A 23,279-nucleotide genomic window follows, 5' to 3' on the forward strand; every position below is an offset into this window, starting at 1 on the left:
GTGTGGGCTGTGGGCTGTACTTTTTGCAGTTTTGAGGTTTAATTGAGGGGGAAGCTGTGGTTCAGAATGTATATGCTGATTCTAGCATCCACCTACAGGTGTATGAGCACACTGGAACCTATTTCCCTCTGCCTTACCATCTGTTTGTGCAGCAGTATGTAGGCTTGGTCCCTAGATTAAAAGGGGGTATAAAAGAGGAAAATAATGGAGGAAGGGGGCCAATAGGAAGTTAGAAAGAGAGAAGAGAGAGAGGGAAAACAGACATACCTACCAACTATCAGGTGAGAAAGAGACACAAGCCTGGAAAGAAGTGAAAAAAGACATGTAAGAAAGATTCCCTAAAGAATACTTTAGCTACACAGAGACAGGTCAATAAAATCATGAAATAGTGTATGTCAGAAAGCAAACAGCAAAAGTTATCAAAACAAACAGTCAAAATGATAAAATCAAAAGTTAAAATAAGAGATCAGACTAAAGTCACTTAAGCTCTGATCTCCAGCCTCTCCTCTTTGATTTTCATTGCAGACAGCTAGATTTACTCACAGTTTGTGTTTGTTTGTTGTTTTTTTAGCCTGCTGCCTGGGCATTGCTTTTGTCTGATTCAGCATAGGGGTGGGGCTTTGTCTCCTCTTTAGCGACATTACCATAGGAACTGAGGTGGGGGTTGTTGATAGGTGAGTGGGGCAATGAAAATCTCTGCCTGGAGAATGGCTGAGGCAGTTTCACTTTTGCAGATCCATTTCTCTCCGCTTGTCTGGGTCCCCAAGCTTGGGGTCATGCACTGAGTACCTCAGCCAGGGTGGGCCCAGAGCTCCAGAGCTCCAAAGCTTCAAAGGGCAGGTGGTGAGTGGCAAGAGTGACCCTGGGTGCCCCACAGGGTACTTCAGCCAGGAATGGGACCAGTGTCTCTGAGGGGTGGCACCCAGAGCCTCCCTGAGTGACCGGTGGCTTGATGCTGGGTGCTGGGCAAGAGACGATGTAGCCAGGGAGGGAGCCGAGACCCAAAACTCCCATGCAGGTGGGAGTCACATATGGTGGAACAGCAGCAGCCAGGGGTCACAATATCCGGACTTGCGTGGGACTGAAGGGCCCCAGGCCTCGGATCAGTGCGGCTGGTGATGGGCTGGGGCATGGGGGAAGAAAAGTAAGAGTCTTTTTGGAAACTCATGTTTGGAGAATCTCACAAGTACACCTATGCCATCACCATCTTACTGGAACCTCCTATGTTTGTCCTTCTTTATGACTGTGGAATATTTCAGTGTGAATATGTACCACACTTTTTAAAAAATCCAGTCCAGTTTTGATGGGCAGTACGGTGGTTCCATGTTTTTGCTATTGTGAATAATGCTACAATAAACATGTGTGTGCATCTTTTTTGTAGAATGATTTGCTTTCCTCCAGATATATTCCCAGCAGGTGGATTCTGGGTCACATGGAAAGTCAATTTCTAGATCTTTTAGGAATTGCCACACTACTTTTCATAGAGATTGAACTAGTTTGCATTCCCACCAACAGTATACAACTGTTTCCTTTTCTCCGCATCCTTGCCAGCATCTGTTGTATTTTGTTTGATTAACAATGACCATTTTTACTGGGGTTAGGTGGTATCTCAGTGTGATTTTGATTGGCATTTCTCTGAGGATTAGTGAGAGTGAGCACTTTTTCATGTGTCTGTTGACTGACAGTATATATCTTCTTTTGGAAAGTGTCTATTCATGTCTTTTGGACACTTTTTAATGGGACTGTTTGCATTATTCCTTTCAGCAAATTTGAGCTCCTTGCACATCCTGGATGTAGGCCTTTGTGAGAGATACAGGTGGCAAATATTTTTTCCCATTCTGTGGGCTGTCGGTGCTTTACACTATCAGAGAAACTTCTCTAGTAATGAATTATGGAAATGACCCCCAAAAGTATAGTCTTGAAAATATTTAAATTTAAAATTGGCACTGATTGGTGACCATAAGTCAGAGTAATTCTTAATCAATCCCAGGCAAGTATGTGTTTACTAGAAGTGTAAGCAAGTTACACAGCAGGTGACCAGATGTCCACAGCAGAATGGACTAGTGAACTTCACTCATTGTGGTGCAAAATTTCCATGGTACACAGCAAGGTTATGATGAGTTCTCTTACAGCAGATATCAAAAGCACACTTCATCAGGCCACCAATTTTACAATGTTAAAAGCAATGGCAATAGGTGTCATATCTAAACAACGACCCCCAAAATAAGATTATTTATCAACATAACTGTATACTCTATAAGACTTTATCATAAATGAACCTCTTAGAATTATTGCACATAAATTCCAAAACACATGCAAGACTCCAGGATATTAGTGATTCTTTTTTTTTTTTTTGAGATGGAGTCTCACTCTGTCGCCCAGACTAGAGTGCAGTGGCTGCTCCCGTCCACCGCAGCCTTGACCTGCTGGACTCCAGCGACCCTTCTGCCTCAGCCTTCCAAGTAGCAGGAATTACAGGCGTGCACTACCATGCCCAGCTGATTTTTTTTTTGATTTATTGTAGAGATGAGGTCTCACCAAGTTGCCCAGGTGGGTCTTGAACCTGCGGGCTCAGGCAATCCACTCACCTCAGCCTCCCAAAGGTTCAGGATTACAGGCTGAGCCACTGAGTTCGGCTGCTAGTGATTCTTAACATCCAAATTCTTTTTGTTTGCTTGTTTGTTTTGAGAAAAACTGGAAAAATCTGACAATCTTTAAGTAAGGCATAAAGGATATAAAATATATAAATATTGATATAAAAGATATAAAATTATCCTAAATCTGTATAACTTTTCCTCAGTGCTCATAGTCAGGAAAATTAAACATTAATGGCTTCAAATTAAAAGAAATCCATAGAAAACCTGCCTGAGATACACACAAGTGATTTAATAGAAGGGCAATAGCTAAGTGGTACCACTGTCGAAAAGCTGTATTAGTAATCATAATCTTATAAATGCAGAGTCTTATTATAATATTTTGAAGCATTATCATCGCTGACTACTATAATAACTATTTCATTTTTTCATTATATACTCATAGACACATATTCACACAAGCATACATATTTAAACAAATACCCATAACAGAGGATACCCATCACATATTACACTTCTTTTTTCAAAGAAACTGAGTGTTTGGGCCAGTTAAAAAACAGCTATCATTGCAATCATTCGATAATAATTGGTTTTCTCTCATTAGTTGATTGTAGCAATCCTTTCAATAGTGTTTGCTGTGCGGTTGCTCGTTTGTGATAGAGTAAATTCTTTCTTCACAGGAAATAGAAGACTTTGTCCAGAGCTCTGGGGAAAATGGTGTTGTGGTGTTTTCTCTGGGGTCAATGATCAGTGACATGACAGAAGAAAAGGACAATGTGATTGCTTCAGCCCTTGCTCAGATCCCACAAAAGTTTAGATAAAGTGCCTCAATGGTGGAAAATTACTAAATTCATCTGTTAAACTCTGTGAAGGGTTCAATTGTCAACATTTCTTATCCCCAAATTTAACTGTTAAAATGGTTCTAATTATCTCAAATATCAATTTTCTTTTTTTGAGTTGGAGTCTCACTCTGTCACCCAGACTGGAGTGTAGTGGCCACTCCCGGTCACCGAAGCCTCGACCTGCTGGGCTCCACGTTCCACCTCAGTCTTCCGAGTAACCGGAATTACAGGCATGCGCCACCACGCCCGGCTGATTTTATGATTTATTGTAGAGATGAGGTCTTGCTGCCCAGGCGGGTCTCGAACCCGTGGGCTCAGGCAATCCACTCACCTCAGCCTCCCAAAGGCACGGGATTACAGGCTGAGCCACCAAGCCCAGCTCAAATATCAATTTAAAAACAAAAATATACAAAAAAGATTTTAAAATAGTACAGAATATGTTTTTGATTGATGATAACTTTGGCATTATCATTGCAATCAGAAAGAAATATATTTAAAAGGTGTAGGTGAAGTTAGGATATTACCATAGTATACAGGTAGGAACACAGAAGTCAACAAATTCTGCCCTGCCATTTCATATTATTTTGTGTTCATAGGATTCAGGAAACCACTGTGCACACTGAAGATTTTATCAAAAAGAAATTAAATTTTAGTGGATAATTACATTTGCACTGACAAAATAGCAAGAAGCAGTTATTCATCATGCAGCTTGGACTTGCCATGTAATCTGGCCCTTTTTGCTTTCTGTACATTTTGGAATAGGCCCACTCATATGCTCATCAGGATGTTGTTCAGAAAAAATAATAATAGCAATGATAATAACTTCCTAGACTGAGAAACCAACACACCAGGTTTCCACCCAACCAGATTGACTTAGAGAAAAAGAAAAACCAGCCTGCTATGCTGCACTGACCTTGCTAAAGTATGAAGCAGAATGATGCAAGACAAAGGGGTGAAGCTGAATCTCGCCCCTGTGCATTATAAAGATGTGACACCACAAAGACTCTAAAAGATTAATGTTTCTTCCCAGCAGAGAAAACAGAATGAAAAACAGAATGCAGTCAGTAGAAGGAAACCAGGCATGGGAAGAGGTTCAGATGCCCTTCTCCATAATACATATTAGAAACTTATTTTCTAATATATAGAAGACACCTGGAATCTTTGTGTGTTTGTGAATTGCTTTTTGGTTTCCTATCTGATATAGTGTTCTTCTAATGACCTATGCTAATTTTTTTGCCCAAAACGCAAAGATACTTTATAGTTCAAATGGCAAATTGAAGATAAACACTGTAAACTATACTCTAGTATATGAGGATTGCTTTCAAGTTCCAAGCTCAGTACCTAAGAATAAAAAACTCGACTGTGACATAACATATTAATAACTGTTGTCTATGCTTTGCAGCGTATTAAGTGTTAATGGTAAGTGAGCAAAATGTAGTTTTGATTTTTTTCCCAACAGTTATGTTCTTATTTATGGTACCAGCAGGCTCTTTCTTTCTACATTTTAAAAAATAAATTAAAAATTGTCAGCAATGATAGTATTCTGAATGTATGTCACAAATTGCCACTTCAAATTTTCTTGTAAATAGTGCTTAAATATTCATAATCTAAAAGAAGTTATACAGTTACTTAAGCATCATTAATTTCTTTCTTACAAGGAGCTGATTTCATAGCTTTGCTTTAGTACATCAAAAATGTGAAACTCTAATATAATAACTTACATACAATAGATATAAGCAAGCTACTTCCAAATTCACTCAAAAATAAATGAAAAGATTAATATTAAATTTGGAAGATAAAAACTAGTATAAAATATATAAAACAAAATAAATGCATAGGTCATTATTAATTATTCCTTTTTGCCACTAGAATTGTAATGACTGCTTAACATTTAAAAAAATACTTCAACTTTTCATCAATAATCTAATTTGTCTAAGCTATTACAGTTGAAACATCATGATTTCCTTATATACCCAGTTGATCATAGAAGTAAAGACATAAAATATGAGTTATTTCTATTTACATAGACTTTTAGTAGTTCTCATTACTTTTGTTCACATTTTTATCCTTATTAAATGGGTATTTTTGAGTTGTTGTCTTACTCTTGTTGTACAGGCTTGAGTGCAGTGACATGCTCATGGCCACTGCAACCTTGACTTGCTGGGCTTAGGCAATCCTTCTCCCTCAGCCTTCCAAGTAGCTGGAACTACAGATGCACGCCACCATGCCCAGCTAGTTTTTGTGATTTATTGTAGAGACAAGATCTCACCAAGGTGCCCAAGCTGGTCTCGAACTCTTGAGCTCAGGCAATCCTCTCGCCTCAGCCTCCCAAAGTTCTGGGATTACAGGTTAAGTCATCACACTCAACCTGAATTGTGTTTAACTAGATGATTTGTAATCTCTTTAGAGTTCTACAATACTATAACTTTGGAGTTCCACTTATGGAACAAGACACTTTCTTTACCTTAACAGGTTCTATGGAGATTTGATGACAAAAAACCAGATACTTTAGGATTCAATACTCAGCTATACAAGTGGATACCCCAGAATGACCTTCTTGGTAAGATTCCAGAAAACAAATGCTGAGTATGTGAGTGACAGCAGTTAGAGTGGTAATATTTCAACATGAAACAAGGTTACTAAATGTGTATTATTCAAAAACAAAAAATAAAACCTAACTACTTTATATTTATTTTCCATTCTTGGTGGAGGAGAAGATAAACTTAAAGGTATTTTAATATATACCCACTTTTTTGTTATAGCCAGAATCATAGTATTTTTTATTGCAGGTGCAATTACCTTTCCCAGAGAATTTTTAAATAAATTCCTGGATGGATTGGTTCTCTGTCTCCTATTTCTACAACTTCACACCTGTCCTTACCTCTCCTGAAAAATTATTTCAAATGACACTAGAAGTAACAGTTCTTCTTTTATCACCAGTGACTCTGCATTTCCTTGGTTATAAATCCTTAGTGTTTATCATGAAGTGGTAACATATTTCATGATGAAGTGTGACCTGCCCTTCCTCTGATTCTGGCATCACCAACACCCCACTCCCTGTTGCTCTGAACTCCCCATGTATCAGACCCAGTGACTGTAATGTATCTTTAGAGAACACTTTCTTACATGCCCAATCTTTTTTTTTTTTTTCCTTCTTCTTTTTTGTACATTGTATTTCTTTTATACGGAATGTGCTTTTTCACTTTGTGCACCTGGTACTCTTGCTTATTTTTCCAATATGAAATCACATACCACTTCTTCAATGTAGCATTCACTTATCTCTTCAGCAGAAGTAGGTATACTGCCTCAGAAATCTGAAAGCAATTTCAATGAAGTTTGATGCATATAATAATCTGTTCTCTAGTAAACACTGCCCCTTTCCTTTCAAATCCCTCTATTAGGTAATTTTCATTTAATTTCTATGAATAATTTTTCTAAAATTCATCCAATACTAGGTCATCCAAAAACCAAAGCTTTCATAACTCATGGTGGAACCAATGGCATCTATGAGGCAGTCTACCATGGGATCCTTATGGTGGGCATTCCTCTGTTTTCGGATCAACCTGATAACATTGCTCACCTGAAGGCCAAAAGAGCAGCCGTTAGTTAGCTTGGACTTCCACACAATGTCAAGTACAGATTTGCTCAATGCATTGAAGACAGTAATTAATAATCCTTTGTGAGTATAACTTTTTTTTTAGCTTGATGATGTTTACAGATTGTACCTCTTCTCGAGAGTATTAGTTTCATGCCTTTCTTTTTTTTTTGAGTTGGAGTCTCACTCAGTCTCCCAGACTGGAGTGCAGTGGCTGCTCCTGGCCACAGCAGCCTCGCCTGCTGGGCTCCGGCGATCCTTCCGCCTCAGCCTTCCGAGTAGCCAGAACTACAGGCATGTGCCACCACGCCTGGCTGATTTTTTGATTTATTGTAGAGATCAGGTCTCTCCTGCCCAGGCGGGTCTCGAACCCACGGGCTCAGGCAATCCACTCACCTCAGCCTCCCAAAGGTGCAGGATTACAGGCTGAGCCACCGAGCCCGGCTTCTTCCCTTTCTTAAGAAACAAATTTTGAAAAATTTTAATGATTTAATGATCCTGAAAGTAATTTTTATCTATTCAATTGTTTATTTATTTATTTTGAATAAGACTCACACCAGCTATCACCCATGAGTGTGGCAGTACACTCACAGCCATTGCAGCCTTGGCCTGCTGAACTCAGATGATCTTTCTGCCTCAGCCTTCCAAGTTTTTGGAACTGCAGGTGTACCACACCACACCTGGCTAATTTTTTAAATTTATTTTAGAAATGAGGCCTCATCAAGTTGCCCAAGCTGGCTTGGACTGCTGAACTCAGGCAATCCTCGCACCTCCGCCTCCCAAAGTCCTGGTATTACAAGCATGAGCCACAGTGCATGGCCACTTTTGATCAGTTATTTCAAAGTTACATTTGAGTACTATACATTTAAGGGAAAACCAATTGATGCAACCATTTTCTACAAATAAATAGTTTTAAGGTATATGGATAATATAAAAGACACATTTAAAAAATGACAGAATCCACAGTAACAAAGAATGTCCTTGAAAAAATATGATAAAATATTTCAATTAAATATCTAAATTGTCTGTTTTCTTGCTTGAAAATTTATTTTTTATTTATTTTTTATTTTATTTGATAAGGAGATATAAGTTGCATAGTATAAAATTCACCTATTTAAAGTGTAGAATCCAAATACATTGAATAGTGATGAAGCCATCCCCTTAGTATAATTTGAGGACACTTTTATCAACACAAAAATAACCTCATATAGAACAGAAGTCACTTCCCACAAGCCCTTAACCATAGGAAAACACCAATTTGCCTTCTTATGCTATAGAGTACTCTTTCTGAATATTTCATATAAATTGAATCATCTATTTTGCAATGTTTTGTAGATGACTTCTTTCACTGAGTGTTTCTTTTTTGTCTACTTAAACAGTTTCAGGTTTATTCATGTGGTTGTGTATATTAAATATTTTTTACTGCTGTGTAATATTTTAGAACATGAATATGCCATATTTTATTTGTCACATGCTCATTGGCATTTGTGTTGTTTCCAATAGTGGCTTTAGGAACATTGCTATACATGTTTTTGCATGAACATGTGTTTGCATTTTTCAGAAGCAGACACTAGAAGTGGAATTGCTAGCTTATATGAGAACGTTATGTTTAAGAATTGCTAAATTGTTTTCCTAAGTACTTGAACCATTTTTTGTTACCATCAACAGTACAGGAGAGTTGCCAACACTTGTTGCCACATATCTTTTTAGTGTAGCTGTCTTAGCAGGTATGAAGTGATTGTTCATTGTGGACTTGATTTGCATTTTCATTATGGCTAAAAATGTTGAGCATCTCTACATGTGCTTAGTGAAAATTTATAAATCTTCCTTGGAAAAATTTCCTCTCCTTTGAACCTTTGAACATTTTTAAACTTTGTTACTTGTTTCACTGTCCAGTTGTAAGAATTCTTTATACACAATGAATACAATCCCTTATCAGATATATAGCTTTAAAATATTTTTTCCCATTTGAAAGGACTGATTTTTTACATTTTTGGTGATAATCTTTGAAGTAAAAATGCTTTAATTTTGATAAAAGAAATATTGAATAATTAATTTTTCCATATTCCAAAGGAAACAATGTGAAAAATGTCATGCCTGATCTAGGTACCATTAATTCAGCATTTATTACTTCTATCAATAATATTATTATATAAGGAAGATATCACCTAAGGAAATATTTTTAAAATACTTCGTTAAGAAAAGAATAGAAAAACAAATGATAAATATACTTTTAAGAAAGACAGGAAAGAATAGAAAGAGAGCTTGAAAATAGAGAAAAATATATAAAATAAGATTGCTGATTTAAATTTGAATAACCAGTACACACATTAAATCAAAACATATTTTTTAAAAAAGAAAAATAATGAGGAAGAAACATTAAATATCTTAAGTACACAAATAGCAAATGCAACCTTGTATGTGTATATATTATCTCAACTTGAAATACGTAATTTACTAGAGACTGTGGAATAGTTACTTGAATTGATATATGATGGGCCATAAATCAAAACTTAGTAAATATAAAAATACTCAATATAATAAAGAGAACATAGTCCAATCATAATGGAAATAAGCAAAAATCATAAAAAGATTTAAAATTTCTCAATTTGGGACATTAAAAAATAGACTTTTAAAAAATGCAATTAAGAAGAAAATCAAAATTAATACATGCAGTTTTATCTCAGGAATTATACTCCCAATTAAATATCCAAAATAAATGTATAAATATGTAAATTAATGCTATATGCAAGAATGGTTATAACAGAACTATTAGTAGAGTCCATAAAATTGTTAACAACCCAAAAGTACATTGATCATAAAATTAGAAGATAATCTATAGTATTGTCAATCAATGAAAACTACATAGCAGTGAAATTAACCAATTGCTGTACAAAAAACTTACACAAAAAACAGACACATATGAATACATCTTATATAATTCTATTATATAAACAATCAAAACAAATTTATAATATTAGAAGTCAGGATAATACTTAGCTGAGGACAATAGTGACTAAAATTATCTAGGAGGACAGTTTTTCTGAGAGGGTTGTGATATCTTTTGATCTGGGCAATAAGTAAATTGATGTTTTACTTCAGAACAATGTTCAAGGTAATTATTACATGTTGAACTATTCACTTAGAATATGTACATTTATCTTATGTTTTTAATACTTAAATGTTTACTTGAGAAAATATATAAAGCATTCTAAAATTCTAGAAATCAAATAGCAAAATAAGCACAAAGCAATAAAGACATTTCTAGGAGTGTTAATGTGGCCAAGAAAATCCTGTCCGAGAGGTAGTATTTAAGGGAAAGCCTCATATAAAGATAGAAGCAAGCCTTGGGTTGTTGCAAGAAAGAATATTTCAAGAGAGAGAGAGGAACAAAAAGTGTAAAGGTGCTAAGGTCAAAACATCTCTAGAAGAAGATATCTCCAGAAGACAGTGTGCAGGAGGAATGTGGCTGGAAAAGAGATTGCCAGTGCTTGACATGTAAGGTCCTGTAGACCAAAGAACAGATTTAGATTTGATCATAAATGTGATGAGGAACTAGAAGAAAATCTTAACCTGAAATCTGTCATATACTGACTTTTATTTCAAAAATATTCTCGCTTTTAGATGGGAAATAGACAGCAGAGAAGAGTGCAAGCAGAAAGACTGGTTAAGAGGCATTACCCACCAAGACACAGCTTCTCCTTAAAAACTTAAAATGGTCATTGTCAAATTGCATTTGTACTACTATCTCTCTTACAGTGCCTACGATGACTATTTCCTCTTCTAGAAAGAAATTAATTCCCTCCTCTCCTCATATTTAAAAATATTTGTCTGAAAACCCTTTTTCGGATCCCCTACTGCTGCCATAGCTTTTTGGTCTTCTTAATAAACTCTTACTTTCCCATAAAAAAATTGTCAATTGTAAAACTCTGATTTAAAAATCAAACTTTAGACCAGGCACAGTGACTCAAGTCTGTAATCCCAGCACTTTGAGAGGCAGAGACTAGAGGACTGACTGAATCCAGGGGTTAAGACCAGCTGGGCAACTTGGTGAGACTTCATCTCTACAATGAATCAATATATTAGCTGGGAGTGGTGGCACTTGCATGTAGTTTCAGATATTTGGAAGACTGAGGTGGAAGGATCGCCTGAGCCCAGTAGGTTGAGGTTGCAGTGGCTGTGAGCATGCCACTGAACTCCAGCCTGGGCAACAAAGTGAGACTCCAACTCAAAAAACCAACAAACAAATAAATAATAAATAAATAAAAGTCAAACTTTCTACTATGACCCAAATTAAAATACACAAACTCTGCATCAGTTCTTTGACATTTACTTTGAATCATTTGTGTGACACATTTCAAAAACCCTTCAGGAAATTGGGATAAACTTAGGCAAATTAAATTTCTTTCAATGTTGATAACTTTCTGCTTTTCTTTCAGATATAAAGAGAATATTATGAGATTGCAAAAAATTCAACATGATCAGCCAATGAAGCCCCTGGATCAAGCAGTGTTCTGGATCGAGTTTGTCATGCACCATAAAGGAGCCAAACACCTTCAGGTTGCAGCCCATGACCTCACCTGGTTCCAGTACCACTCTTTGGATGTGATTGGGTTCCTGCTGGACTGTGTGGCTGCTGTGATCTTCATCATCACAAAATGTTGCTTGTTTTTTTTCCGAATGTTGCTAAAACAGGGAGGGAGGGGGAAAAGGATTAGTCATATCAAAGACCTGAAGCTGGGATGCCTGCTACATGGAACACTTCCAGATTATTTCAGCAAAGAAGAGGTTGTGATGTTGGATTCCCTTTCTTCTGTGACAGAATATCTTTCACAACTTACCTCATTCGGTCAAAATGTGTTTTCCAGAGATTTAGTACTTATTCAAATGTTAGAAATATTCCATGCCAAAGACCTAAACACTAGAAAAAATAAAAATAATATTAAGCCATGATGGTTTTATTGAAATTTATTATTCAAATGCACAAATAATACAAAAAAATTTAATGAATTAAGCTACATTTCATACTTTGTAGATGGACACGAAAACATTACGAAGCCCACTCACAGGACCAATACCGTTTTGCAAATACTCAAAACAGTTTGAATTTATTTTGAACAGAATTTTGTTGTTTTAGCTGTCACAGAAGAAATTATTCAAAAATTAAACTGTCTAAAAAGTCTCACTCTTCCTTTGTTAAGTGAGACCAGTAGTGCTGCTTGGTCTTCATGATGTGCTTAGCCTAAGTGTCAAATGTTTCCTAAAAGATGCAGAAAAACATGCACCTTCTTAGAGCTTAGATGATTTTCCAGTGGAATATATGTGTAATTAAAACTATAGTAACCCCTGTCTGCTTCTTACTGTAAAAATGAACTATTTTACAGATTCTTTGATTTCACAAATCAGTTTCCTTTCTTTAAGGACATTTATAAAGATTTACCAGAATAATTGTATTATCATTTTCAGTCTTTGATTTCAGATGTAAGACTTCAATTTTAAGTTATGATAATATAGGAACTGTACTCTAAAGGGACTTAGCTAAATTTTATTCTCTCTTAATATACATGCTTGTTTATATATACGTCCATTTATGTAAAATGAGACACAGTATCATATAACTACCTAATAGATGTGTTATGCAATTCAATATGTTTGTTGAACACAGTTTGAAATAATGATTGTTATTCTATATAACTATACTTTAGATGATCATGTCTAATTTTTCTTTTCCACAGAAGCCTATTAATCCATCCTTCTCATAACCCTAACATAGAAACTTCAAATTGTTTGCCATGAATAAAAATAATATAGTCATTATTTTGCTTTGAATCTAAGCACACTGTGACTCATTATAATCTACAAAACACAAAAACAATCCCACAAAAATTGCATAAATTTTGCAGAAAATATTTAAACCAAACCTTAAAACATCTTTAACCTGCACATCAGGGACGCATTCATATTAACAAAAACTTATTTGTCTCTGTTTGTGAGGAGTATTGCTATCAACCAAGACTCATAACACCTATTCTTAAGCTTAAGGCATAATTTGAAATATATATTATTTTACTAACATAACAATTATTTTATTGAGTAATTGTTATTTTATTTAATAATTATTATTTTGTTTACCAATCACTAAAATAAAAAAAATATACGAAGAGGGACCCAAAGAAACCTGAAATTTATTTATTAAAAAATGTATTTATTCTTACATTTGTAAACTTCTGTCACTATCAAAGTAATCTCTATTTGATGCAACACAACAATCAAGATGCTTTTTTTATTGATCTAAACAGTTTTGAACTCATATATTTTGATGCCTTTTAGTGCTTCTGCCATTTTTCGTTTCACCACTTCCACTTTGGCAAAATATTTTCCTTTTTTTCATTTGGAGAAACAAAAAGTTGCTCATGGTGATATCAGGTGAATAGTGAGGGTAGGGGATGGGGAGCATGACACTTTTAGACAAAAACTGCTGAATACTCAGAGTGTAGGGGCAGGTGTGTTGTTGTGGTGGAAGTACCATTTACCTGTTTGCCACAAAAAAATTTACTGAAGCTAACACAGCCTCTCACAGCAACACTAACTGGTTACACTGATGCCAATGGGTTCTTAGAACACTTACCTTTTGGAAGAAGCCAGTACTACAAGGGGCCTGCAATCCAAAAGACAGTTCCAGTTTCCCCCCTAAAATACACACACACACACACAGACACACAGACACACAGACACACACACACACACACACACACACACACACACACACACACACACTGATGCCAGGAAAAGTATAGAAAGAGCTTATTAGAGAATATTCCATACAAATCATTCAGTAATTGATATACATATTGAAAAAATAGCAGAACATAGTGCCAAGGTTGATAGTGTTGTTTGATCATGCATATAAACCTGAATTAATTTACATTAAACCTATCACACATCAGACGAAACAAAAGGATTGGTATCCACTGTATAGTAGAACTACGACAAATCACCAACAAACAAACAAACCAAAAAAAAAAAAAAGAAAGCGACTTAGAGGCTAAAACACTGAGTGATCTATCACAGAAACAAAGAACCGAGTATCACATGTTCTTTCTCATAAATGGACCTTGAACAACTATCGCAATACTATAAGAAAGGGGTTGGCAGTAGTGGGAAACTGCCAGAGGAGGATGGGGAGGGATTGGCAGTAGTGGGAAACCACCAGGAGGAGGGCGCCACCTCATCAACAAGGGTACCTGCATGATGAATATTTGTATATGAAAACCTGAATTGTACCCCACATATTTAAAATTAATTTTTTTTTTAAAAAAGGAACTGTCTTTTGGATTGCAGTTCCCTTGTAACACAGGCTTCATCCACTAATAATAAAATTGTATTCGATTTAAAAGTGGAGACAGAACTACGAGCCATACAGAAATAAATGTGATTATAACAGAATATTATGAGCAATTCTGTGTCTCAATGAGGTAACTTCAACAAAAAGGGTCAAATATCTAGAAAGACACAACCTATAATATAAAATCATGAAAAATACCAAAAATACAAATTTATAACCAAAAAGAACATTGAATTAGAAATCCAAAGGCTATCCATGAAGAAAATGCTGGGTCCACAAAGTTTGACAAAAAAATCAAACAGATTTTCTGATTAAATATTAGTAGCTCAATAAACAAGGAATAGAGGAAAGCTTTTTTAAACTCATGAAGGGCATCTAAAAGACAACAAAACCTAACATCACACTTGGGAAAAAAAAAGTTATTCCAAAGAAACTTACAAACCTACAGTAATCAGGATAGTATGATATAGGTATACAAACAGAAATATATTACATTGGAATAGATTTTAAAATCCAAAACCATAGTCACTCATACACAAAAATTAACTCAAAATAGATTAAAATCCTAAATGTAAGAGCTAGAACTATAAGACACTAAGTAGCAAGAACATAAGAATAACTTTGAATGTGACACGAATGTTGATATAAAGACCAAAACAGAAGCAACTAAATTAAATTGGATAAATCGAAATTAAAATGTTGGCACATCAAAGAATACCATCAAGAAAGTCCAGAAAGCACAGAATTAGAGAACATATTTGTAAATCATATTTCTGGTAAGAGACGTATACAAATTATATAAGGAAATCTTACAACTCAGTAATAAACAGACATAACGCAATCAAAAAATTAACTAAGATCTAAACAGGCAATTCTCCAAGGCATCTGCAAATGTTTAATAAGTATATAAGTGTGCTCTTCATTACCAGGCTCCACATCATTTCAGGAAAATGTGGGACAAGAACAGAATGAGACACAACTTTACCCTCACTAGCATGACTAAAATAAATAAAAAAACAAATAATTTCAAATGTTGGCAAGGATGTGGAGAAACTGAAATCTTCATATGTTGCTTGTGAGAATGACAAATGACACCTTCACTTTGAAGCAATCTGTCAGTTTATCAAAGGTTAAAACTAGAGTTATCCAGCAATTTCACCTCTGGTAATACATGCAAGAGAAATAAAAATATGTCCACAAAAAGTAATACATGAGTGTTAATAAAAACATCTTCATAGTTGCCAAAACTGAAGAAAAAAGAATGTCCATCAACTGATGAATGAATAAACAAAATGTAATATATTCATACTATGGAATATTATTTGTCAATAAAAAGGAATGAAGTCCTGATGCATGCTATACCCTGGCTGAGCCTTTAAAACGTAGAAGCCAATCTTAAAAGACCCTATATTGTATTATTCTAGATTAAAAATAATTCTTCAGGGCTCCAGGATTTTTGAAATGGTAAAGGAGCATTGACTTCAACTTAATATCATCAGTTATATTAGCTTCTAACAAAAGAGTCATCCAGTACGTTGAGGTTTTGAAGCCAGGTATTGACTTCTACTCTCTGACTGTGAAAGTCCCATTTACATCTTCTTCCCGTAGAATGCTGCTTCATATACTTGAAATGTTTTTTAGTATAGATACATTGATCATTGAACTTTTTTAGATCTGAGTAACTTGCAGCTTCTGCATCAGCACCCGGTGTTTCCTTTTGCACTTTTATGTTATGGAGATGGTTTCATTCCTCAATCCTCATAAACCAATCTTAACTTGCTTCAAACTTATCGCCTGAAGGTTCTTGCCTCTCTTAGCCTTCACAGAATTAAATAGAGCTTTGCTTTGGATTAGTCTTTGATTTAAGAAGACGTTGTGACTAATTTTATCTTCTATTCAGGAGACTAAACCTTTCTCCTTATCAGCAATAAGGCTATTTCACTTCTTTATTATTTGTATGTTCATTGCTGTAGTATTTTTAATTTCTTTAAAAAAGCTTTTTTTTTTTTTGCATTCATAATTTGGTTAATGGTTTAGAACAAGAAACCTAGTTATTGACCTGTCCAAATTATTTCTAGCTTTTGCCTTTAAGAGAGAAATATGTGACTCTTCCTTTCATTTGAACACTTAGAGACCATTGTAGGGTTATTCATTGTTCTAATTTCAATATTTCTATGCCTCAAAAAATAGAGAGGAATGGGGAGAGGGAGAAAAATGGAGGAATGGTCACTTGGAGTAGTCAGAAGAGACACAACACTTATAAATTAAGTTTGCTCTCTTCCATCGGTAGGTTTGTTGTGCCACAAACAGTTGCAATGGAAATATCAAAAATCACTGGCCACAGATTACTATAACATATGTGATAATAAGTTTACAATATTCTGAGAATTACCAAAATGTAACACAACAACACAAAGTGAGCACACTCTGTTGGAAAAATTGCACCAGTAGACTTGCATGATGCCTAGTTGCTAGAAACCTTAAATTTATAAACAAGGCAATATCTGCAAGTTTCATTAAGAGCAAATAGCAGTCATGAGTTATGATTGTTTCTTAAAATTTTCACTTATTTAACTCTTCATAACCTTTGAAAGGACTTAGGCGCCAGTGACAACTCCACACCTGTTGGGAACCAAGAGGTTTATTAAAGTGGCTACAGGGGAAAAAGGGAAAGGGTCTGTGGCCGCGGAGTTGGGGAGGGAGAGAGAGAAGGAGAGGGAGAGAGGGAGAAAGGGAGAGAGGGAGGGAGGGAGGGAGGGTGAGAGAAAGCGCACGAGAAAGAGTTATGCACGGAGAGGGCTGTATTTATAGACTGACAGCAGCCGGAAGGGGCAGAGCTAGGTTTTATTGGAGGCGTGGCCTGGGAGCAGGGTGGGCAGATGCCGTGTTGTAAGCCCATTGGACGTACAACAAAGCTCGCTACATTATGGAGAATGATTGGACACGCGCTAGGGGAACCATGCGTGAGGAAGCCGGAACCTAGGGCCTTTGTTGTCTAGGGTGGCAGCACCATCTTGGGGACGCCCTTCTGACTGTTCTCTGCGCCCTTCAACCTTAGTTACCTGTCTACCTAAAGTTTTAACTACAGGATTTGATTTGTGGAGGAGATAAATAGCCACACTTGACTTACTAAAATTTTTGAAATGTTTACACATGTTAACAAAATATGTTTACAAATTAATTAAAATCGAAAACAACTACCTAATGGTAAATTTTAAATATTTCTTCTAGTATGTGTATATAGCTAAAAATGCAAAATAATTTATTTGGGAGGTCTTAAGATTTTCCAGATAATGTATACTGATGTATATTTTGAAATTCACCGTTTCGTTTTAATGAGAGAAGGACTTTTTGTATTTGTTATAAGCTTGTCTATTCTCTTTAATTAAAATGCAATGGTTGGTTAAGATGCTAGAAAGGTGGACAGCCAAAAAGTAGCAAGGAATGAGGAGAGGGAGAAAAATGGAAGAATGGCCACTTGGAGTAGTCAGAACACACAATGTTTATACATTATGTTTCCTCTCTTCTGTGGTCATGGTTTGTGGAGTTGAACCTGCACCTGCTTTAGGAATCATTTTGGTGTCTGCCATATTTTTAATCACGTAGTCTTTAAAAATTGCACATAGTGTGTGGGTGGAGGGAGACTGATGTTTCAATGATGGCAGAATAGGAAACTTGTGTCCCTTTGCCCTCCAAGGAGAAAGGGACCTAGCAAATATATAAAGACCAATTTTGTGAAACCTCCAGGAACCAGTACCCCATGGAAAATCTCATGAAAATGGGTAAGAAAGTTCATTGCACTAACACACTAAAGACCAGCCAGTACAGCATCGCACAATTAAAAAAACACAAAACCCCAAAAACAACTAAGTGTAGCTTCCCCCTCAGGAGAGAAAGAAAAGAGTGAGATATGCTCTAAAGTTCTGGCTTTGGGGGTTACTCATGAAAATAGTTTCTATTACCCAACTCAAAATACTCATAGTAACCAGCACAATTTGGTTTTTTGTGAGCGGTAGGGAATAAAGGCAAGTGTGACAGTATTTTGCTGTACTAGAAGGGCTGCATTACCACAGAATGACTAGCAGAGGGAGCAAAAGATTACCAATGCTTGAAAAAGAAATCATGACAAAACACTGCCTGGATAATTACACACAGAGAAGACACATTCCCAGAAAAAGTTTGACACAAGACACATGTCCAGAGAAAATGTAAAAGGCTCACAGAATTTCTAGTTTTGCTAATTGCTGAAGGCAGTCTCCTGTACTGTAAAGCATGGGAGATGTGGCTATTTTTTCGAATGTACAACTGTCAACAAACAATCACAACATATATAGAGACACAGAAAGACATTGCCAATGGAAAGAAAAAGATAAGTATCCAGACTTGTCCTTAAAAAATAAAAATCTGGCCGGGCTCGGTGGCTCAGCCTGTAATCCCATGCCTTGGGAGGCTGAGGTGAGTGGATTGCCTGAGCCCGCGGGTTCGAGACCCGCCTGGGCAGCAAGACCTCATCTCTACAATAAATCAAAAAATCAGCCGGGTGTGGTAGCGCATGCCTGTAATTCTGGCTACTCGGAAGGCTGAGACGGAAGGATCGCCGGAGCCCAGCAGGTCGAGGCTGCGGTGGCCGGGAGCGGCCACTGCACTCCAGTCTGGGCGACAGAGTGAGACTCCAACTCAAAACAATAACAACAGAAAAAAATCTGTAAATTACCTGTCTAGCAATTAGAAATTATTATCTTAAAGATGCTCTCAGTTAGCTAAAAAGAACATAGATAACAAAATGAAATCATGAAAATAATAAATATACAATATAAGAATATCAATGAAAAGATTTTTAGAAACTTTAGAAAAAAACTACACATAAATTCTAGAGCTGAAGAATTTAATAACTGAATTTAAAATGGTATTGGGGGTTTCAAGAGAAGACTTGATCAAACAGAGGAATTAATCTACACATTTGAAAGCATAGGTCATTTAAAATAATTGAGACCGAGGAGCAAACAGAAGAAAAAATTAAACAAAAGAAGAGAGCTTAAACAATTTATTGGACACAATCAAGCTACCAATATATGCATTATGAGAGTACCAGTAAAATGCAATTTTAAATAGAAGCAGAACTCACTGGAAAATAATAATAACAAACCATTCTGAAATTTGATGAAATACACATACAAATGCAAAAATCTCAATGAATTTCAATAGGGGTAAATCCAAAGAAGCCCACACTAATGCAAAAATAGACAATTTTTCCACAATCTCAAAGAAACAATCTTGAAAGGACCAAGAAAATAGTGACTTATCGCATACAAGGAAGCTCCTATAAGATTATCAATAAGATTCTCTGCTGAAACTATGCAAATGACAAGTGGGATAATATAAACAAAGCTGAAAGTATAAGGGGAAAAAAAACCTGCCAAACAAATATATCATCTGCCCTTCAAAATGATGAAGAATTGGCCGGGATCGGTGGCTCAGCCTGTAATCCCGCACTTTGGGAGGCCAAGGTGAGTGAATTGCCTGAGCCCGCGGGTTCGAGACCCGCTTGGGCAACTTGTCAAGCCCTCATCTCTACAATAAATAAAAAAAATCAGCCGGGTGTGGTAGCGCGTGCCTGTAATTTCGGCTACTCGGAAGGCTGAGGCCAAAGGATCGCCGGAGCCCAGCAGGTCGAGGCTGCAGTGGCCAGGAGCGGCCACTGCACTCCAGTCTGGGTGACAGAGTGAGACTCCAACTCAAAAACAAACAAACAAACAAACAAACAAACAAAAATGATGAAGAATTAAACAGAATAAACAAGCAAAAAAATAAGGTTGAGGGAGATCATTATCACCAGACATGCACTACAAGAAATACCAAAGGAATCCTTCCAGTTGGAATGAAATGACACTAAACAGCAACACAAAAACATACAAAAATATAAATCTCTCTGGTAAAGGCAAATATATAATAAAATACAGAGTTCTGTAGTATTATAACGTTGATACATAAATCACTTTTAATTCTGGTATAAAACGTATAAAATAAAATATAAACTTAACTTTAAATCTATGTTAATTAATATACAATGGAAAAAGGTATTATGTCCTGTCATGTGCTATTTACATTGAGCATAAATGTCATGGTGATTCTAAGAGATAAGTATACATTTGCAGATGAGAATGCTATTTGAGAAGTCAAGTAGTTTGTCCAAGGCAACACAGCAGTATGTGGCAAGGTCAAATTTCCAGTGTAAGCTTGTTGATTGTAAAGAAAAAACAACTTCATTGTATACTCTCCCTACTGCCTTCCCATAAAAACATAAAGTGGGCATGGGAGATGTAAAGAAGTACAATTTTGTATGTGATTAAAATAAAGTTCCTAGTTTTAATGTTTTTATCTTCAAGTTTAAAATAGACTGTCATAAGGTTAAGATATTTTATATAATCCTTATGATAACCACAAAGAAAATTCCCATAGAAATACACAAATAAATTTTTTAAGTAATGGAAATTTAATGGATGCAGCAAAAATAGTACTATGAGGAAATTTTATAGCAACAAATGCCTACATTAAATCAGAAAAAAAAGTTATCAAACAAGTAACCTTACTTTACACCTCAAGGTACTAGAAAAATAAAAAATAAGTCCAAATTTTGAAAGGAGTAGTGAAGACTACAGCAAAAGTAAATAAAATAAAAAGTAGGAAAAAACAAGCAAAACTGAGAGTTCTTTTGTTTAAAAAGTTCAACAAAATTGACAAATTGCTATTTAAGAAAAAAGTGAGAAACCTTGAATAAATAAAATCAGAAATGAGTGAGAGGACATTACAACTGATGTCACAGTAATGGCAAATATTACTAGAGAGAAAATATCTGCATATTATGTATCTGATAGTTGAATATTCGGAATATATTAAGAACTTTTACAATTCTACAACAGGTAGAAACAATGAAAAGGAATAAAAGATTTCGATAAACATTCATCCCCTAAAAAATGCATATGATCAAAAAACATTTGAAAAGATGCCCAACACATACCTAGTATCTATCTATCTACTATCTTTCTATATAGATGCACACATGTTTACATGTTTACATACACACAAACATTTTGGTTCTGTCCTACTTGGTTCTAAATTTATTTAGTTTACTAGAATTTAAAATTTTTGATAAAAGTGCATGCATTTATATACTTACTTTATATTTTAATTGCTAAAACAAATTCTGATTATTTTTTGCACATTTTTTTCTAGTTTTTCACTTTTTGCTACTTTTCCCAGACTGATCTCCAACTTTTGAGCTCATGGGATCCTCTTGCTTCTGCCTCCAAAATAGCTGGGACTACAGAGTGCACCATTGTGCCCAAACACTCAATTCGGGCAGATTATTGCTGTTGTAGAAACATATTGTCGATTGACTTTTTAGTGATTATTATTCTGGCCAAATTGGTGTAATCTTTTATTATTGTGAGTAGTTTCCTTTTTTTCCCCAATATTTTCAGGTACATACATATATACACATTTTCTGTCTTGCCTTCTCAATTTTTATACGTTTTTCCCCTCCTGTTTGATTTGCTTAGTTTGGTTAGTACTTACGCAGAAAGTAGAACTATTTCTTCTAACTTAAAATGATTCAATATGAAATTTTTATTTCAAATGGAAAGCTATATATATTCATAATTTTATTGCCCTCCCTGGATTATGAATTATTAATATTTTATGTCACTTAATTCTGTTGCTTATTGTAAGTTATATGGCAAATTTGTTTCTAAATGTGATAGTGTAACCTCATATAAAGAATAAATTAAAAAATTAATTCAGGAAAGAATGAGAAAGTAAGTATATCATTAACCTATCAACTCACTGATGATTCATAAAAAAAGTTGATAATCTTAACATCCCTAGCTAAATATGAAATGTCAAAGTGAAACTATTTAACGTAAAGCAAGATTCAATACCCTTTATTTGGAGCATTGTAGAGAGGATGGGAAGGCAGTAGAGAGAACTCAGTGAAGTTGTTGTCTTTACAATCAACAAGTTTACACTGGAAATTTGACCTTGCCACATACAGCTGTGTTGCCTTGGATGAACTACTTGACCTCTCGAATAGCATTCTCATCTGCAAATGTATACTTATCTCTTAGAATCACCATGACATTTAGTTCAATGTAAATAGTTCAGCACATGACAGAACATAATGAGTAGTCAATAATTTATAAATATAAACACAGACACACACAGACCTTAAAAATATCTAGAGCATGCCACAAGAAATCCTCCAACATTGTTCATTTTTTTTTTTTTTTTTTTGAGTTGGAGTCTCACTCTGTTGCCCAGACTGGAGTGCAGTGGCCGCTCCCGGCCACCACAGCCTCGACCTGCTGGGCTCCGGCAATCCTTCTGCCTCAGCCTTCCAAGTAGCCGAAATTACAGGCATGCGCTACCACACCCGACTGATTTTTTGATTTATTGTAGAGATGAGGTCTCACTGCCCAGGAGGGTCTCGAACCCGCGGGCTCAGGCAATCCACTCACCTCAGCCTCCCAAAGGCGCGGGATTACAGGCTGAGCCACCGAGCCCGGCTCTGATCATTTTTAATTTGCCTAATTTTTGGTCATATTTTACCTTCAAATATGGTTGAACATATGCAAAGACAGGGCTGACCTAATAATTCAGACACTGAAAAAACTATGGAACTATTTTATTTGTGTTGCACCAAACATTTATATTAAAAACTCTGATTTCTTTATAGGAGTTGGAAGAGTTTATCCAGAGTTCTGGACAAGATGAAGTTATGATATTTATTCCGGGTTCAACAAAAAAAAAAAATCTCACAGAAGAGCTGTCTAACATGATTGCATCAGCTCATGCCCAGTTTACACAGAAAACCATATCATCTTAATTTTTGATATCTAAAACTCAAG

The 23,279-nt window shown here is 35.7% G+C and overlaps 1 pseudogene; it reads left to right on the forward strand.

Moving 5' to 3' along the window:
- The window catches only part of LOC110596672, a 22,577-nt pseudogene extending 11,087 nt beyond the window's left edge, over positions 1-11,490 (forward strand).
- The last annotated feature ends 11,789 nt before the right edge of the window (positions 11,491-23,279 follow it).

The sequence above is a fragment of the Carlito syrichta genome, unplaced genomic scaffold (genome assembly GCF_000164805.1).
Source record: "Carlito syrichta isolate Samal-C Ts95f unplaced genomic scaffold, Tarsius_syrichta-2.0.1 Scaffold312077, whole genome shotgun sequence".
Classification (NCBI taxonomy): Eukaryota; Metazoa; Chordata; class Mammalia; order Primates; family Tarsiidae; genus Carlito; species Carlito syrichta.